At 41.8% G+C, this 19,846-nt stretch overlaps 1 long non-coding RNA gene across 1 annotated transcript in view; it reads right to left on the bottom strand.

Annotated features, from left to right (window-relative positions):
- Window positions 1-7,494: 7,494 nt before the first annotated feature.
- Window positions 7,495-19,846, bottom strand: part of LOC308359135 — a 22,989-nt gene continuing 10,637 nt past the window's right edge. The window contains exon 3 of the long non-coding RNA XR_013968384.1: window positions 7,495-8,319. This is a non-coding gene — a long non-coding RNA (uncharacterized lncRNA). The remainder of the gene's footprint in view (window positions 8,320-19,846) is intronic.

Genomic DNA, 19,846 nt, shown 5'->3' with positions numbered 1-19,846 from the left:
TTGTCTACAGATGGAAAGGGAATGGAGTTTGAAGGGCAGGTATGGAAACAAGGCTTCTCTTTGCATAATTTTCTGTACAGTTTTGCCTTTTGATTCGTATATATGCGATACCTATTAAAAATTTAAATCTAGGGGCACCTTAAACAAATAAAATCTTTAAAAAAAAAAGAAAGAAAAAGAAAAAGAATGGGGCGCCTGGGTGGCTCAGCAGGTTGAAGCCTCTGCCTTCGGCTCAGGTCATGATCCCAGGGTCCTGGGATCGAGCCCCGCATCGGGCTCTCTGCTCAGCACGGAGCCTGCTCCCTCCTCTCTCTCTGCCTGCCTCTCTGCCTACTTGTGATCTGTCTGTCAAATAAATAAATAAAATCTTTAAAAAAAAAAAACTAACTGAAAAGTGCAGCCTCTGCCTCTGCCCTTGGGAACACAATGAACAACTCGAAATAATTATCAAATTGCTAACAACCACAAAGAGAACAAATTTATTTCAAGGGACTTGACAACATAGTTCTTTATACTTGGTTAGGGGGGTGCATTCTAAGGACAAAAGAAGTTTACAAAGGAGTATTACAGTTGGTTCAAATCATAGAAAGTTCGCACTTTGCGACTGGTGGCTGTGTCTTCCGTCTTTTTCAGTCTACCTGCCCCTCTCCTCCACTTGCCCCATCCCCTTATTTGCAATTATTTGTTGAAGAAACCAGATTGTTTTTTCTGTAGAGTTTCCTATGGTCCGGCTTTTCATGTCAATACTGTTTAACATTTTCTTTCAACCTCTGTATTTCCTGTAAACTAGTTATTATATCTAGAGGCTTGATCAAATTCAGATTCCATTTTTGGGGGGCCACAAAGCTTCAAAAGTAATGACTCTGCTTCCCTCAGAAACAATATTGTCTGGATGTTTCTATTTTTTCATGCTATGAGCCGCTATTGATGATTACGGACTAGTTCTATCAATTCACAAGGAGTTGTGAAATGATATTCTAGTGTTATCATTCTTTCCGGATTTATCAGCGGGAGTACAGTTGTAGAGAGAAACCTCTCCTTGCCAACCATTTGGTTATGGAAAGACAGGATTAAAACTTGATTCTTTTCCTTTACTTTTCAGTTTTTAAAATAATGACTTGATTGCCTAGAATTCTCCAAAGTGTTACATTACAAGTTCGTGGATTTAAACACGTCTGTTGTGTTTCAGTCTGGTACAGCAGTTTTTGTCCTTGTTGAATCGAATGTCCTTTTTTATTTTTATTTTATTTTTTTGGTCCAGTGGAAGCTTCTCCAGGTTGGCTTCTGGGTCCTTTCGATACAACCCTGGTCATCTATAAACAGATCTTTAACTTCATTCAGTGGTTTTGGTTTTTTTTTTTTAAGATTTTACTTATTTATTTATTTGCCAGAGAGAGAGAGAGAGCAGGCAGAGTGACAGGCAGAGGCGGAAAGAGAAGCAGGCTCCCTGCCAAGCAAGGAACCCGAGGTGGGACTCGATCCCAGGACCCTGGGATCATGACCTGAGCTGAAGGCAGCAGCTTAACCAACTGAGCCACCCAGGCATACCTCATTCAGTGGTCTTATTGTTGTTATTTTTCAAAAAGATTTTTATTTATTTATTTGACAGAGAGAGATCACAAGTAGGCAGAGAGGCAGGCAGAGAGAGAGAGAGAGGAGGGAGCAGGCTCCCCACTAAGCAGAGAGCCCGATGCGGGGCTCGATCCCAGGATCCTGGGATCATGACCCGAGCTGAAGGCAGAGGCTTTTTCCCACAGAGCCACCCAGGTGCCCCTACTGTTATTTTTAATAGTGGTATTCTTACTTTGAAGTTACTTTTTCTAATATGATAGAATACAGCAAGAAAGTGTGTTTTTTTAAAGTTTTTATTTTAATTTTTTTAAAAATTTATTTGACAGAGAGAGATCACAAGCAGGCAGAGAGGCAGGCAGAGGGGGCAGGGGGGAAGCAGGCTCCCTGTGGAGCAGAGAGCCCGATGTGGGGCTCAATCCCAGAGATCATGACCTGAGCTGAAGGCAGAGGTTTAACCCACTGAGCCACCCAGGTGCCCCTAAAGTTTTTATTTTAATTCTAGTTAATTAACATGCAGTGTTATATTAGTTTCAGGTGTACAATCTATTGGTCCAACAATTCCAAATATCGTCTGGTGTGCATCACAGCAAGTGTGCTCCTTAATCCCTGCCACCGATTTCTCCCATCTCCCCACCCCGTCCCCTCTGGTAACCATCAGTTTGTTTTCTGTAATTAAGAATCTGGTTTTTTGCTGGTCTCTCTCTCTTTTTTCCCTTTGCTCATTTGTTTCTTAAATTCCACACATAAGCGAAATCATATAGTATTTGTCTTTCTCTGACCTATTTTGCTCCATCCATGTCATTCCAAATAGCAAGATTTCATTCTTTTAATGGCTGAATAATATTCCATTGTACATATAAATACCACATCTTTTTTCTTTTTAAGATTTTATTTATTTGTCAGAGAGGGAGAGAGCGTGTGCGTGCAAGTATGAGGGCAGAGGCAGGCAAAGGGAGAACAGGGCTCCGTCCCAGGACAGGGATCATGACCAGAGCTGAAGGCAGATGCTTAACTGACTGAGCCACTCAGGCATCCCTATAAATGCCACATCTTCTTCATCCATTCATCTATCAATGGACACTTGGGCTGTTTCCATATCTTGGCTATTGAAAACAATGCTGCAATGAACATGGGAGTGCATGTATCACTTTGGATTAGTGTTTTTCTACTCTTTGGGTAAATACTCGGTAGTGTGACTGCTGGATGGTAGGGCAGTTCTATTTTTAACTTTTTGAGGACGCTCCATACTGTTTTCCACAGTGGCTGTACCAGTTTACATTCCCACCAACAGTACATGAAAGTAATTGTGTTTGTATTGTTAGATTTTCAGTGTAAGAGAAATTAGATACTAATATAAACTCAAGGAGTGCCTGGGTGGCTCAGTGGGTTAAGCCTCTGCCTTCGGTTCAGGTCATGATCTCAGGGTCCTGGGATCGAGCCCCGCATCGGGCTCTCTGCTCCACAGGGAGCCTGCTTCCCCCCCTCTCCCTGCCTGCCTCTCTGCCTGCTTGTGATCTGTCTGTCAAATAAATAAATGAAATCTTAAAAAAAAAAACAAATATAAACTCAAATAAGAAAATAAACCACTAACTCTAAAATAAATTTGAAATATCAGTATGAATTCGTGATTTTTAGTCTGTCTGTGATGATAGATACTATCATCCCTCTGCATTCTCTTCTGTCTGTTAAGTGCCCTAGAAACAATGTTACCCCAATAATCGTGACCACTCACAGTGACCACATATTCATTTCTAAAATTTCACTCTATTCACTTCTAACTCCATGAAATCTTGGAGAATCAACAAATTCTAGATCTGGAGCAAAATAGTACAGAGTGAGCCTGGGATACCTTGTGCCAGAAATCAAGGATGCTTTCTAGTGTTGGAGATATGTCAGAAAGGATACAGGAATCAATTTGGCAGAAATTGTGAAAATTTGAATATTAGAGAAAAGAATGAGGGGCAATAATTAGAGAAAATGATAATTTTATTAAAAAATTAGCCCAATCACACCAAATTGATAAAAATCTATATATCCACAATGATACTAAAAAAAGGTAGTCACTTTTTCTTTGCAAATGGGTCATTAAAGGGAAACAGCTAAACGTTTTCTTGCCTTTCCAGGAGACGCTATCTTTCAACTAACCTATTAGCTCCAGTTAATGAGAGGAAGCATTATTTTTTATAAAACTCCAGCTGTAACTGTAGAAAGAACAATGGAGTTAGAAAATCACCCTAATGGGGGCGCCTGGGTGGCTCAGTCATTGGATGTCTGTCTTCGGCTCAGGTCGTGATCCCAGTGTCCTGGGATCGAGCCCCGCATCGGGCTCTCTGCTTGGCAGGAAGCCTGTTTCTCCCTCTCCCATTCCCCTTGCTCGTGTACCCTCTCTCACTGTCTCTCTGTGAAATAAATAAATAAAATCTTAAGAAAAGAAAAAGGAAATCACTCTTTTGTAGGTTACCTGGGTGGCTCAATTGGTTAGACATCTGACTTTTTTTTTTTTTTAAGATTTTTATTTATTTATTTGACAGACAGATCACAAGTAGGCAGAGAGGCAGGCAAAGAGAGAGAGAGAGAGGAGGCAGGCTCCCCGCTGAGCAGAGAGCCTGATGTGGGGCTCGATCCCAGGACTCTAGGATCATCACCTAAGCCGAAGGCAGAGGCTTAAGCCGCTTAAGCCACTGAGCCACCCAGGTGCCCGAAGGCATCTGACTTTTGATTTTGGCTTAGGTCTTGGTCTCACGCTGTGAGATCAAGCCCCTGTCTTGCTCTTCGCTGGGCAGCATGGAGCCTGCTTAAGAGTCTCTTTCTCCCTCTGCCCATCCCCACCCTCTAAAAATTTTCAAAAGAAAGAAAATCACCCTTTTGAACATGTTTACAATGATTCATACAGGCAGGCAGTCATTATCAGCAGTGTTAAAAATCATTAGGAGAATGGTTAATGGGGATTTCTGGAATTCATACAAGACCAAAATGAAACCACTAGATTCCTTTCTGCTCCCAAGGGGAACATAACTGCTGTGGAGAGATCAGGCTTATATAACCTTATCCGGTGGTCACTCATGGTCATGGTCATTGATGGTACGCAATCAGATACTGTGCCTATCCCCCAATGCACTGCAAAAAGAATTTACAACAGCCCTTTGCAAATGCCTTAGTTAAATCTATCAAGTCTTTAACTCTTGATTTATTTTTATAGGGAACACAAGAAATAGAGGACTAACTAAATGTCACCACCAGGAAGCAATCAGAAATATCCAGAAGGTGGGACATTTGACAGGACAACTGGCCCTGACTTTTTCCACTAAAAAGGATAAGGAAAAGGAAGGACTAGCCTGGATTTAAAGAAATCAAGGGATTGGGGTTTAAAGAAATCAAGGGATTGGGCCGCCTGGCTGGCTCAGTTGGTAGAGCATGTGACTCTTGATCTTGAGGTTGTGAGTCAAGAAAGAAATCAAGGGATAAATGACCAGGCTCTGGAACAGATCTTGACTTTGAAAAAAACAATTGTATGGATTCCTGAAGAGCCATGGAAGAAATTTGATTTTGAACTGCGTATTAGATTTAATGAATTATTACTCATTCTGTTCACTGTAATAATCTTATTTTGGTTATGTATAAAAATATTCTGTTTCTGGGGCACCTGGGTGGCTCAGTGGGTTAAGCCGCTGCCTTCGGCTCAGATCATGATCTCAGGGTCCTGGGATCGAGTCCCGCATCGGGCTCTCTGCTCAGCAGGGAGCCTGCCTCCCTTTCTCTCTCTCTGCCTGGTTCTCTGTCTACTTGTGATCTCTCTCTGTCAAATAAATAAAAATAAAATCTTTTAAAAAATTCAGTTTCTAAAATATTTTTAAAGATATTTTATTTATTTGGCAGAGAGGGAGCACAAGCGAGCACAAGCAAGGGGAGTGGCAGGCAGAGGGAAATGGAGAAGCAGGCTCTCTGCCAAGCGGGGAATCATGACCTGAGCTGAAGGCAGACACTTAACCGACTGAGCCACCCAGGCGCTCCTTTTAAAATATTTATACTGAAATATTTGGGAGTGGAACATCACGATTCTGAAATTGACTCAAATACTCAGGCATACGAAAATAAAGTAAAAAGAGACAGGTATATGCCACAGGAACATCATGGAAATGACACTGTTGAGAGGGAAAGTGATTTAGGAGGGAGGAGAAATTGGTGGAATGATGTCCTTGAACAGGCAAGAGGGGACGAGAACCAGAGCAGAAGCGGAAGGACCAGTCCTAGATAAGAGCAGGGAGGTAACTTTACACAAACAGGTGGGAAGATGGAGAATGCTAGTACAGTCTCCGGGAGGTAAGGAGATGTGGTTGTGGGAGAGTCTGCAACCTCGCCTCCAGTTGCTTTGTTTTGTTCAAGAGAAGATGTTAGGTCACCTGCTGAGGGTGAGGCTGGGGAAGGTTCCAGGAGAGAGGAGACACGGGGGAAGCAGTCACCTAGGAGTGGCCCAGTGGAACGAGGGCAGTGGCTCTCAGGCTTCCGTGCACATCAGCAGCACCTGGGAGGACAAAGACGGGCTCCTCCCCAGAGTTTCTGACTCAGCGGGTTTGGGGCTGGGACTGAGGAGCTGCATTTCTAACAAGCGCCCAGCTGATACTGCTGCAGCCCATCTGGGGGCCACATTTCGAGGACCACTGTGATTACTGTGCTTCCCTAGGGCCCCCCTGAGGTGTATGGTCTAGCATTTCAAGTGAGAACTGTCAGCGGGATGGGATGTTTTTCTCCAGGTGTATTCTGCTGCCCAGGCCTACTTGCAAAAAAGAGGCAACTCTTTTTTGAATGAGCCAGAGCCAGAGCCAGAGATGATCACCAAAATAATCATACAGGGGGCTCCTTCTTGTCATTCTGGATTTGGCTCCAGTGAAACTGTTCAAGAAGCACCTTCTCTGACTTTTTTTTTTTAAGATTTTATTTATTTATTTATTTGACAGAGAGAGATCACAAGTAGGCAGAGAGGCAGGCAGAGTGAGAGGAGGAAGCAGGCTCCCCGCTGAACAGAGAGCCCGATGTGGGGCTGGATCCCAGGACCCTGGGATCATGACCTGAGCCGAAGGCAGAGGCTTTAACCCACTGAACCACCAAAGCGCCCCCTTCTCTGACTTTTTAATCTAACCATCTTCCTCCTCTTCACCATCTTGTACTTTTATGCTGTTTTCTTTCACAGAACTTCCCAGTGTCTTGAACTGTATGTGTATGTGTTTATTTTGTTACTTGTTTCTGGGTCTTTCCACTAGAGTTCACGTGCAACAAAACAGGAATCTTGATTTCTCGTTTTGGTCACTGCTACCTTCCTAGAGCCTGGAACCGTGCCTGGACAGCAGAGGTTCTCAATAATTATTTATGGATGAAAAACAAGTGGGTGTGAAAAATAGGAAGGAAGGAAAAGAAGAGAGAAACAAGGGGGGAAACTTAGATAATTACAAAAATAGAAACAATTCACCAATAAGTCTAAAATTAATATAAATACATTGGGAAAATAGGGACCTAGCTAGTTGCTCACCTCCCCATTTTCTCTTCCTGAAGACTTCGTTTCCTAAATTCCCTGAGTGGATTGTGGACATTGGAATTTGGGCAGCAAAGATGTGTAACACTTCCCTGCCTGGGCATTAAACAGCCCATATAATCTTCTATTTCTCTCTCTTTCTCTCAATCTATCAGTGGACCAGATGCAGAGGATCCAGTAGGGACCCTGGGAGGCTCTGAGGGACAGTGGGGGCTTAGGGTGAAAGGGACCTTGATTCTAGAGTCACTGCTTAAAGGACAGCAGTATGGAAGGTTGCTCCCAAACACTGACTAGACTTCAGATGAGTTCAAAATAAAGTTTTGTATCAAGCCATTGAAATTGCAGGGTTCTTTTTATTTTATTTTTAAATTTTTTTCTTCTTTTTTTTTTTTTTTAGATATTTTATTTATTCATTTGAGAGAGACAGAGAGAGAGAGAGAGAGAGCGCACAAGCAGGGGAGAGGCAGAGGGAGAGGGAGAAGCAGACTCTGCTGAGCAGGGAGCCTCATGCGGGACTTGATCCCAGGACCCTGGGACCATGACCTGAGCCGAAGGCAGACGCTTAACCGTCTGAGCCACCCAGGCGTCCCTTTTTAAATTTTTTTTTTCTTTTTTAGATAAGGGTTCTTTTGATTATGCAAAAAAGAGGAATGTCAAAAATTGAGTCATCAGGAATTACTAGTGTATCAGTTAGAATCCAGTGAGGAGAAAGAAACACACAGGATTTAATCTGAACAGGCAAAGTTAATGTAAAGAATTACTAATTATAACAGGGTAAAGAGAATTCTGAACAACACTATAGAGTTGAGGGAGAGAACCTGAATTCTAGAATAATCTTTTAGCTTACTAATTTGCTCTAAAGGGTATCCATTCTACTTGTTCCATCTACTGGGTGTTTCCAAAGAATATTTCCACTTGGAAGATATCTACTTGGTCCTTTGTCGTATGTAAAGAATTCAACGTAACATATACATGGATGAAGATAAAATGGACTCCAGGAGGGATCTGAGCTTCCACTCCCACCTGGAAGCAACACGGCAGACGAGGTGAAGCGAAGAAATGCTAGTTGCCCCTGGTGTCAGTAGGGCAAAGTGTGGAGCTGAACTTCCACCTTCACCCAGTGGTGCTCCATGGTCAAGGCTGGCATCAGGAGGGCCCCCAAGGCAAGAATATACACCCACGTAGGTCTCCATACCACACCTAAACAAGGTGACTGCCTGCTAAAAAGAACAAAGGTAAAATAAGAACCAGAGTCTCACAACATAATACCCAGAATGTCCAGGAAATGACAGAAAATCATTCATCACACCAACAGCCAGGATAATCACAACTGGCATGAGAAAAGAGCGTCACCAGGTGCCAACATCAAGAGTACTGAGATGTTAGAATTATCTAATTAGGATGTTTAAAGCCGCCATCATAAAAGATGCTTGAGTGGACCATTATGAATGCTACGTATCTGTTAGTACAGCTACAACTCCAAAAAGATTGATCCTTCCAGGGGCGCCTAGGTGGCTCATCAGTTAACTATCTGACTCTTGGGGCGTCTGGGTGGCTCAGTGGGTTAAGCCTCTCCTTCAGCTCAGGTCATGATCTCAGGGTCCTGGGATGGAGTCCTGCATCGGGCTCTCTGCTCAGCGGGAAGCCTGTTTCCTCCTCTCTCTCTGCCTGCCTCTCTGCCTATTTGTAATCTCTATCAGATAAATAAATAAAAACTCTTAAAAAAAAAAAAAGATTCTCTCTCTCTCCCTCCTGCTGCTTCTCTCCCCCTGCTCTCTCTCAAATAAATAAACAGATAGGTAGATAGATAGATAGATAGATAGATATCCGACCCTTCCAAGGGTTGGCAAGGATACAGAGCAACTAGAAGTCCTAACCAGTGATGCCGGCAATATAAAATGGTATAACTAATTTAGAGAATGTTTTGGCAGTTTCTTAAAAAATTAAGCATATACCTACCATATGATCTAGCCATTCCACTTTAAGATTTTATTCAGGGGAAATGAAACATATATCCATACAAAGACTTGTGCACAAATATTCATAGCTGCTTTATTTGTAAGAGCTAGACTGACAACAATCCAAATGTCTATTGACAGATGAATGGATAGCCAAGGAATGGTTTAGCCATACAGTGGAATATTACACAGCAGTAAATAGGGAATGAACTATTGCCACGTGCGGAAATGTGGACGAACATCACAACTACTATGTTAATCAAAAGAAGCCACACAGAAAAAAAGAGTACATATTGTATGGTTACATTTGTGTAGTTCTAGCTAATGCAAGCTAAGCTGAAAAGACAGAAAGAAAATGTGTGGTTGCCTGAGGGGGGGAGTGGGAGTGGAGGAGTGGAAAGGATTAGGAAGGGCCCTGAGGAAACTTTTCCTGGGTGGATATGTGAATTAACTGATTTGTGAAGATTGTTTTGCAGGTGGACATATATATCATAAGACTACACACTTTTTAAAAAAGATTATATATATTCATTTGAAACAGAAAGAGCGAAAGCATGAACAGGGGGAGAGGCAGAAGGAGAGGGAGAAGCAGACTCCCTGCAGAGGTGGCACTCGGCTGGGACTCGAGCCCAGGACCCAGAGATCACGACCCAAGCCGAAGGCAGACGCCCAACCATCTGAGCCACCTAGGTGCCCTGAAACCGCACACTTTTTAAGTATGTGCTTAATGGTTTGTCAATTACATTTCCATAAGCTGTGTAAAATGTAGGAGAAACTCCAATTAGTCCAGTAACTGACAGTGACAGTACGGCAAATTTCTAAACTTTGTAGGAAGAAAGGAATGTATCTGAGCTTCCCATCTGAGATCAGAGATAATATGCTTAGATGGACATTCTTCAAAAACATGCGAAGGCAGAGCTGCAATTGGCTTATTGGTAGCTTTACAACTGAGTTCACAGAGGGTATGATCACTGAACATACGGCTAACTTTTCTATTCTACCTTCCTCCTCCCCAGATATTTTCGAGATCCGTAGTAACTTTGTACAAGGTACAGCCTTCTTGAGACATACTATATTGAGACATTCTATATGACTTCTAGAGATGAAGAAATGGAGGGAGAGTGTGGGACAAAAATTTGAATTTCATGTTGAATTTTATGTTGTTTCCGTTACTTTTACTTAAAAGAGAGTACATGGGGATTTTATTTATTAACTAAGTGAGGGGGACCTTTTTGTATGATCAGAAATCGTATTATTTGAAGGCTTTTTTTTAACACTGTCATTTGAGCTCATTACATAACATCTGGTTACCTAAACTGGAAAGGCAACTCAACAGTGATACTTACATTCTTCTAGCTCAGACTCCTTTGTTCACTGGCCCTTGTAAAAGTCCTAGCATCCTGCCCCACCTCTCTACCAAAAACCGTAGCAGGAGCCTTGTCTCTCAACATCCTCGTTCACATTTTCCTTCACGGCCTGCCCTCTCGCCCCAGAGCCACCCATAGCACACGGTGTCTCCCAGGTACTTCCACTACTGCCAAACCATGGAGTCCCCCAACGTGTGGCCGTGGCCAGTCAGGCAGCCCAGGATGCTGTCAAGAGCGGAGGAGTGGGGAGATTAGGACAGCAAGTGCCGTACATCCCAGAAGGCTTTGGGTCTGGAATCCCAGGGCAGCATGGGGGCTACGGGGACGGGGTAGTAAGGAAAAAGGAAAAACAGAACAGAGCTGACATTTATAACTTATAAAATGCCAGACACTCTTCTTTGTGCTTCACGTGTATTATTTCATTTACTCCTTTACAAAATCCATGAAGTACTATACTATTCTTATTTCCATTTAGAAAAGAAAAACACTGGGGTGCCTGGATGGCTCAGTGGGTTAAGCCTTTGCCTTTGGCTCGAGTCATGATCTCAGGATCCTGGGATCGAGCCCCGCGTCGGGCTCTCTGCTCAGTGGGGAGCCTGCTTCCCTCTCTCTCTCTGCCTGCCTCTCTGCCTACTTGTGCTCTCTCTCTCTGTGTCAAATAAATAAATAAAACTTTTTTTTATTTATAAATAAATAAAATCTTTTTTTTTTTAAAGATTTTATTTATTTATTTAACAGACATCACAAGTAGGCAGAGAGGCAGGCAGAGAGAGAGGAGGAAGCAGGCTCCCTGCAGAGCAGAGAGGCCGATGCGGGGCTTGATCCCAGGACCCTGGGATCATGACCTGAGCCGAAGGCAGAGGCTTTAACCCACTGAGCCACCCAGGCGCCCCAATAAAATCTTTTTAAAAAAAGATTTTATTTATTTATTTGACAGACAGAGATCACGAGTCAGACAGAGATCACGAGTCAGACAGAGATCATAAGTAGGCAGAGAGGCAGGCGGCGGTGGGGGTGGGGAGCAGGCTCCCCGCTGAGCAGAGAGCCCAATTTGGAGCTCGATCCCAAGACCCTGGGATCATGACCTGAGCCAAAGGCAGAGGCTTTAACCCACTGAGCCACACAGGCACCCCAAATAAATAAAATTAAAAAAAAGAAAAGAAAAGAAAAACACTGAGGCACCATACTATATAGAAAATTAATGCAAGGGGCACCTGGGTGGCTCAGTGGGTTAAGGCCTCTGCTTTCGGCTCAGGTCATGATCCCAGGGTCCTGGGATCGAGCCCCACATCGGGCTCTCTGCTCCTCGGAGAGCCTGCTTCCTCCTCTCTCTCCCTGCCTGCCTCCCTTGCCTACTTGTGATCTCTGTCAAATAAACAAATAAAATCTTTTAAAAAAAAGAAAATTAATGCAAAATGGATTAAAGACTTAAATGTAAGACATTAAATCATGAAACTACTAGAAGAAAACTTAGGGAAATAGCTTTTTCATACCAGTCTGGGCAATTGATTTTTTGGATATGATGGCAAAAGCACAGGCAAAAACACAAATAGACATACAAACTAAAAAGCTTCTGTATAGCAAAGCAAACAATCAACAGAGTGAAAAAAGGCAACCTACAGACAGGGAGAAAGTTTTTGCAAACCATACTATGATAAGGACTTAAGCTCCAAAATACATAAGAAACTCCAGCAACTCAATAGCAAAGAAACTAACACCCAGTTAGAAAATGGGCTGAGGACTCGAGCAGACATTTCTCCAAAGACATATAAATGGCCAACAGGTATATGAAAAGATGCTCAACATCACTTATCATGAGAAAAGTGAAAAATCAAAACCACAATATGACCTCACACTTGTCAGGATGACTACTTTTTTTTAAGGTTTTATTTATTTATTTGACAGAGAGGGACACCGCGAGAGAGGGAACACAAGCAGGGGGAGTGGGAGAGGGAGAAGCAGGCTTCCCGCCGAGCAGGGAGCCCGATGTGGAGTTCAATCCCAGGACCCTCGGATCACGACCTGAGCTGAAGGCAGACACTTAACCAACTGAGCCACCCAGGTGCCCCAGGATGACTATTATTAAAAACAAAACAAAAAACCCCCAACAAAACCAAGTGTTGTTGAGGATGTGGGAAATTGGAACACTTGCAACACTGTTGGCAAGAATGAAAAATGGTGTAGCTGCTGTGAAATATAGTGTAGATGCCCCCCCAAAATTAAAAATAGAACTACAATACGATCTAGCAATCATACTTCTTTTTTTAAGATTTATTTATCAGTTTGAGAGAGAGAGCATGAACAGGTGGGGAGACAGAGAGAGAGAGAGAATCCTAAAGCAGACTCCCTGCTGAGCATGGAGCCCCACAGGGACTCCATCCCAGGACCCTGAGATCATGACCTGAGCTGAAATCAAAGCTGGCCATTTAACCAACTGACATCCAGGCACCTCTAGCAATCCTACTTCTGAGCATTTACCCAAAAGAATTGAAAGCAAGATCTTGAAGAGATATCATTCCTGTGATCATTGTAGCACTATTCACAAGAGTCAAGATGTGGAAATACCCATCGACATATGAAAAGATAAAGAAAACATGGTATGTATATACAATGGAATATTATTTAGCCTAAAAAAGAAGGAAATTCTGCAATATGACACAGCATGGATAAACCCTGAAGCCATTATACTACATGAGAGAAGCCAGTCACAGGAGACAAATATTGAATGATTCTACTTATAGGAGGTATCTAAAAGAGTCAAATTTATGGAACTGAAGAATGGAATGGTGTTTGCCAGGAGCTAGGGAGACCGGAAACGGGGTGTTACTAAGCAGTGGGCATAAAGTTTTAGTTAACCAAGATGAGTAAGTTCTAAAGATCTGCTGTACAACATTGTTCCTCTAATACTGTGTTGTGTATTTTATTTTATTTTATTTATTTGTCAGAGATCACAAGTAGGCAGACAGACAGGCAGAGAGTGGGAGGGGGTGAAGCAGGCTCCCCGCTGAGCAGAGAGACCGCTGCAGGGCTCGATCCCAGGACCCTAAGATCATGACCTGAGCCGAAGGCAGAGGCTTAACCAACTGAGCCACCCAGGCACCCCTGTGTTGTGTATTTTAAAAATTGTTAAGCAGGTAGATCTCACACTGTGTTCTTATCACAACAAAATTTTGAAATAAAAAATGGCATTTTCATCAAAAGACACTATCCATGTGAAAGGCAGGCAGGATGTAGAGCTGAAGGGGCTTGTATCCAAAATCTATAAGAGAATTCCTGCAAGTTCATAAGAAAGACAAATGACCCAATCAAAAATTTCACCGTAGAGGAAATTCAAATGATAGTAAACATATGAACAGATGTTCAACGGAATTAGTAAGAAACGAATGAAAATTAAAACCACAATGACGTACCTCTACATATTCAAAGAAAGGCTAAAACTAAGAGACAGACAATACCAACATTCATGAGGATGCGAAGCGACTGAACGCCTCCTATTATTTTGTCAAGAGAATAAATCAGGAAAACCACTTTGGAAAACTGTCTGGCAGTAAGCACCAAGTTTAACATATAGTATACCTTGGGACAAAGCAATTTAGCTTGCTGGCATATACCCAACAGAAAGGCATGCATATCCACACCGGGAGACACGAACAAGAAGATTTATAGAAGCAACATTTAAAATAGTCCAAAAAAGAAGACACGCATAAAAGAGTACATATAATGTATTTCTATTTCTATAAAATGTCAAATCAGGCAAAAATAAACTATAGTGTTAATATTTGGAAACAAGAGAGGGTGGTGGTGATGGGCATAAAGACCTAACAGGAATTTTCTGGGGATCCTGGTAACGTCTATTTCTTGACCCGAGTGATGATTACACAGGTGTGTTATCTTTTATTTCGTTGAGCACTTATGATTTATATATTTCCATGCATGTGATAGTTCAGCTTTTTTAAAAGGTGGAAAGTTGTGGCTGCTACACCAAGAAGTCTGGCTCGCTCTTTCTCACAATGAAAGGTTACTCTGGAAATGAAATCAACACTTTCCCTGGACCAGATTATTAAGGAATTGGAGCTTCCCTGCCAAATTCCTTCATACTTTTAAAATAAAGACCAATCTTGCCAGATCAACCACTTAAATGGAACCAGAAATCCTATTTTCATTTGAAAGCCCCTACTGTTTAACTACCAACAACCCATTCAACGGTTTTAAACGTGAGTTTAAACAGTCCAAACAAAATACATCTGTAGCTACATTAAGCCCCAGAACTTCAGTTTTGACTTATGGACAAACAGGGAAATGCCTTCTCTCAGAGATATCCTTTTATTTTATTTTATTTTTTTATTTATCTGACAGAGAATGACACAGCGAGAGACGACACACAAGCAGGGGGAGCGGGAGAGGGAGAAGCAGGCTCCCTGCTGAGCAGGGAGCCCAATGCGGGCTCGATCCCAGGACCCTGGATCATGACCTGAGCAGACGCTTAATGACTGAACCACCCAGGCGCCCCTCTCAGAGATATTCTTAGCTTCTTGCCATACCCATGTTTCCAAAAGACACAGCCGATTACCCACTCTCTTTCCAGACAGGGATTTTTTTTTTTCCTCTGAATCTCTGCCTTTTTCCCCCCTCTTTTCTAAAAAGCAGGACTGGACACCACAGATTTCAATCTCTTTCTTTTCCAGTGGGACAGAGAGCAAACACTTTTGAAGGGTGAGGAGAGTGGAGGACCATGGGAATTGCCTTTTTTTCCCCCCCTCCATAGGGATTTTCTTTGAACAATCTCTTAGGGATTTGTGTTTTGGATTCCCTAATAGACCCTAATACCCAACCACTCACCCTCGTCCTAAGGACGATGTCCCACCCTGCAGTGGCTGCCCCTGGAGTCCCACAGGGACATAGGTAAGGACACTGAGAGCTTCCCTCAGTCCCCTCACCCAGATTAAAGCATTCATCAAGCCAAACCTTAGGTTGCACAATGAGAGAACACAAGAGTCAATGATGAGAGGCAGCAGAGGCAAGCGTGGTGCCCCAAGCCAGAAAGACCAACCCCACAGTCAGAATCTTGTACCCCATGAAGGGATCCGTGACAGCCTAGACTTTTCTCTCAAATGTCCAGTATAAACCACGGACCCATGTATAGCATAAAACAATAAAATAAAAGCATAAAACAATAATAGACCTTCCTAACGTTAAGGGGTTAACTCTGGCAACTTTCCAAGAAAGGGTGTGTGGCTATTGGTATGTGGCATATATGCATGTTCTGTCTGATACTACAAACTCTTCCAGGCCCCGTGTCTCTCAAAATCCACCTTTCTAAGTCCTAGCCCCGCCATCCCACCCCTCTCAACCCCTGGAATCCTTGAGTCTCACTTTCTGTCCTTTGGAACCAATACAGCTCCTATAAGCAGGCAGATTCCATTCTGGGGTGCCAAGAACCCTCCACCCCCCACCCCAGGCCTTTGCATGAAGTCTGACTTACACATCGGAGGTCTCACTTTTTTCACAACTGTTTTAGATAATAATTCACCATATCCAAAAGCCAACAGTGAGAGACTTTACATTTTGTCATTCACTTTACATTTTCACAAAACATATTTGGTGTTCATTGTAGTTGTTTTATTGATATATTGCGACTCTAAAATGGGAGGAGTTTGGCATGACAAATTCCCACTGTAGGAAAGGGGTATCTATCTGAGAGTGTCCGAGTGGATTATTCCAGAGGACAACGATTAGCAAGAATAGTAGATACAAAGGCAGCTACCACTCTTAGCGCTGAGTTCCAGACTTTTTGGAGAGGACTCAAGTCATGGCCTGCTGAATGGCAGAGAAGTCACTGTTGTGTCACAGCCACAGAACTTGCTGTAAACCTACCTTCTGGAAACTGCTGGAAATCAATGCTTTAAGGGGTCAGTGAGAGATGTTCAAGGGGGATACCAGGTAATGCAGAAAACTGCACCCAGCTGAGCCCAGTCACATAGGAATACACGAATCCCACAGTGCACTCATCTAAGCATTTTCCAGCTCCCTCAGCTCCCTGGATGTGTGAGAATCCACACCCTCCCAGACCTCCCGTTACAGCTTTGTTCCATTTTAGATTTCCTCTTTGGCCACTTGACAATTCTGAAGCTGCAACTTTTCCAGTGCCCACTTCCACAAGCAAATGTCGGGTCTTTTTCAGTAGTACTGCTACAACCATTTGTGTGTAAGTTTTTGTGCGGACCTATGTTTTCAATTCTCTCGATTTATGAATTTTAGAAGTGATTTCCATTTCTGCAAAAAGGCCTTTGGAATTTTGATAAGGATTGCATTGAATCTGTAAATCACTCTGTAGTATGACAGATATAATATTGTCATCCTAACAATATTAAGTCTTCCAGACCATGAATTTGGATGTATTTCCATTTATTTAGATCTTCCTTAATTTCTTTCCGCAGTTTTTTTGTAGTTTTCAGTGTACAAGTTTCACACCCCTTTGGTTAACTTTATTTCTAAGTATTTTATTCTTTTTATGCATTCTAAATGGAATTGTTTTTTAAATGTCATTTTTAGATTGCAAATGGTTCATGAATATAAATGCAACGGGGTTTTGTGTGTTTTGTACCTTGCAACTTTGCTGAATTGGTTTATGAATGCTGATATTGTTTTTGTGGATTCTCTGGAATTTCTCTCTCTCTCTCTCCACACACACACAATCATGTCATCTGCAAATAAATATAGTTTCACTTCTTCATTTCCAATTTGGATGTGTTTTGTTTTTCTTGCTTAGTTGCTCTGGCTAGAACTTCTAATACAATGCTGAATAGGTAAAATCAGGCATCATTTTCCTGTTTTAGCATGAAAGGATGTTGGATTTTATCAAGTGCCTTTTTTGCATCAATGGAGGTGATTGTGTGGGGATTTTTTTTTCCTTCTCTCTATTACTGTGGTGTATTACATCACTGAACTTTTGTAAGTTGAACCGTCTTTGCATTCCTGGGATAAATCCCCCTTTGTCATGTGCATAATCTTTTCAATATATTTAGTTCACTAATACTTTAAGATTTTTGCATCTGTGTCCATAAAGAATAGTAGTCTGCAGTTTTCCTTCCTTGCAATGTATTTTTCTGACCTTGGTATAAGGACTAATATAAATTAGGAAGTGTTCCTTCCTTTCCAATTTTTTGAAAGAGTTTGAGAAGAATAGGTTCTTTAAATGTTTGGTAAAACTTTTCACTGGATAACATCAGTAAAGCCATCTGGTTTTGGACTTTTCTTTTTGGGGATGACTTTGATTACTGATTCAATATCCTAACCTGTTACAGGTCTATTCAGATTTTTTATTTCCTCTTGAGTCAATTTTGGTACATTGTGTGTTTTTAGGAATTTGTCCATTTCATCTAGATTATTTAATTTATTGGCATGCAACTGTTCAGAATATTCTTTTGATTTATTTTCCCCCTCTAAAGTCAGTAGTAATGTTATCACTTTCATTTCTGATTTTATTAATTTAAGCCTTCTTTCTTTTTTTTCACAGTCTGGCTAAAGATTTGTCAATTTTGTTGATCTTTTCAAGGAACCAATTTTTGGCTTAATGGATTTTCTCTATTATTTTTTTTTAAAGATTTATTTATTTATTTGACAGAGAGAGAGAGATCACAAGTAGGCAGAGAGGCAGGCAGAGAGTGGGGGGGGGGGAGCAGGCTCCCTGCCAAGCAGAGAGCCTGATGCAGGGCTCGATCCCAAGACCCTGAGATCATGACCTGAGCCGAAAGCAGAGGCCCAACCCAGTGAGCCACCCAGGCGCCCTTCTCTATTATTTTTGTATTCTCAACTTTGGTTATCTCCACTCTAATCTTTATTATTTCCTTCCTTCTGCTCTTTTTAGGTTTAGTTTGCTCTTTTTCTAGCATGTGTGTGTGTGGGAGGGGTGTGGTTTATAAGGCTGACACCAAAGGACAAAATCATAAGAAACCCGACAGCTTAATTACAAGAAAAAAATTTAACTTGTATACATCAAAAAACATATGAGTAAATTAAAAGACAAAAAGCAAACTGGAGAAATATTTTAAAATCTGTGTCAGACAAAGGTTAACATTCTAAGAACTCCTACAAACAGTACAATGAACATCCTAGCAGAAAAGTAGGCAATAGACAGGCCTAAGAAAAAGAATAAAAGAAAAATGATCCTAATGGTTACTAAACATATAATTAAATTCTCAACCATAATTGTAAATAAAGAAATTAAGACATAATATTTTTCTGTTAATTTTCTTATTGGGATGAAATTCACTTAACACCAAAATTAATCATTTTAAAGTAAGTGATTCTGTGATATTTAGTATATTCAATGTTATAGAACTACCACATCTCTCTGGCTCCAAAAATTTTCATCACTCCAAAAGGAAACCTAGTGCCCATTAAGCAGTTACTCCTCATTCCCCCTCCCCTCAAGTGCTAGCACCATTGATTTTTTTTTTCATCAAAGAGGAAGTAAAACAGTGATAATTCACCTATCTGTCCATCAGAATCATCTGGGAAGCCTCAAAAATTTCAATGCCCAGGGCGCCTGGGTGGCTCAGTGGGTTAAGTCCTCTGCCTTCGGCTCGGGTCATGATCCCAGGGTCCTGGGATCGAGCCCCATGTTGGGCTCTCTCCTCCGAGGAGAGCCTGATTCCTCCTCTCTCCCTGCCTGCCTCTCTGACTACTTGTGATCTCTGTCCGTCAAATAAATTTAAAAATATTAAAAAAAATTTTCAATGCCCAAGGTCACATCCAAGACCAATTAAATTAGAATCTTTGGGAGTGGGACCAGGGTATCAGTATTTTTTAAGGTTTTCCACATGATTCCAATGTACAGCCAAGGCTGAGAATTACTAATTTAAAAGAATGATAATATCCAACATTAATTCTAGTGACAGTGTATCCTAGCATAGAGTGCTCTGTAATTTGTGCAACTTTTTGGAAGAACTGTCTGGCAATAATAATAGCTCACATTTATTGAGCCCTTATCATGTTCAGACTCTAGGCTAAGTGTGTTATTAGTTCTTCTAATCCTCCCAGCAGCCCTATGGAGCAGTGTGCTATCACCCTCATTTTACAGATGTACAAACAGAGATACAGAGAAACTAAATGATGTAACTAAATTACATAGCAAATAAGTGGTTTTTTTAAAAGATTTTATTTATGTATTTAACAGAGAGCGAGATCATAAGTAGGCAGAGAGGCAGGCAGAGGGGAGGGGGAAGCAGGCTCCCTGCTGAGCAGAGAGCCCGATGCAGGCCTCGATCCCAGGACCCTGAGATCATGACCTGAGCCGAAGTCAGAGGCTTAACCCACTGAGCCACCCAGGTGCCCCACAAATAAGTGTTTTTAATCCATGCTTTAGCTACTACTCTACACTGTAGACTGCCATCCTTTATTTTATTTTTATGTTTTTTAAA

Source organism: Martes martes (assembly GCF_963455335.1).
Source record: "Martes martes genome assembly, chromosome: 18".
NCBI lineage: Eukaryota > Metazoa > Chordata > Mammalia > Carnivora > Mustelidae > Martes > Martes martes.
This window is presented reverse-complemented; position numbering and strand designations above follow the sequence as displayed.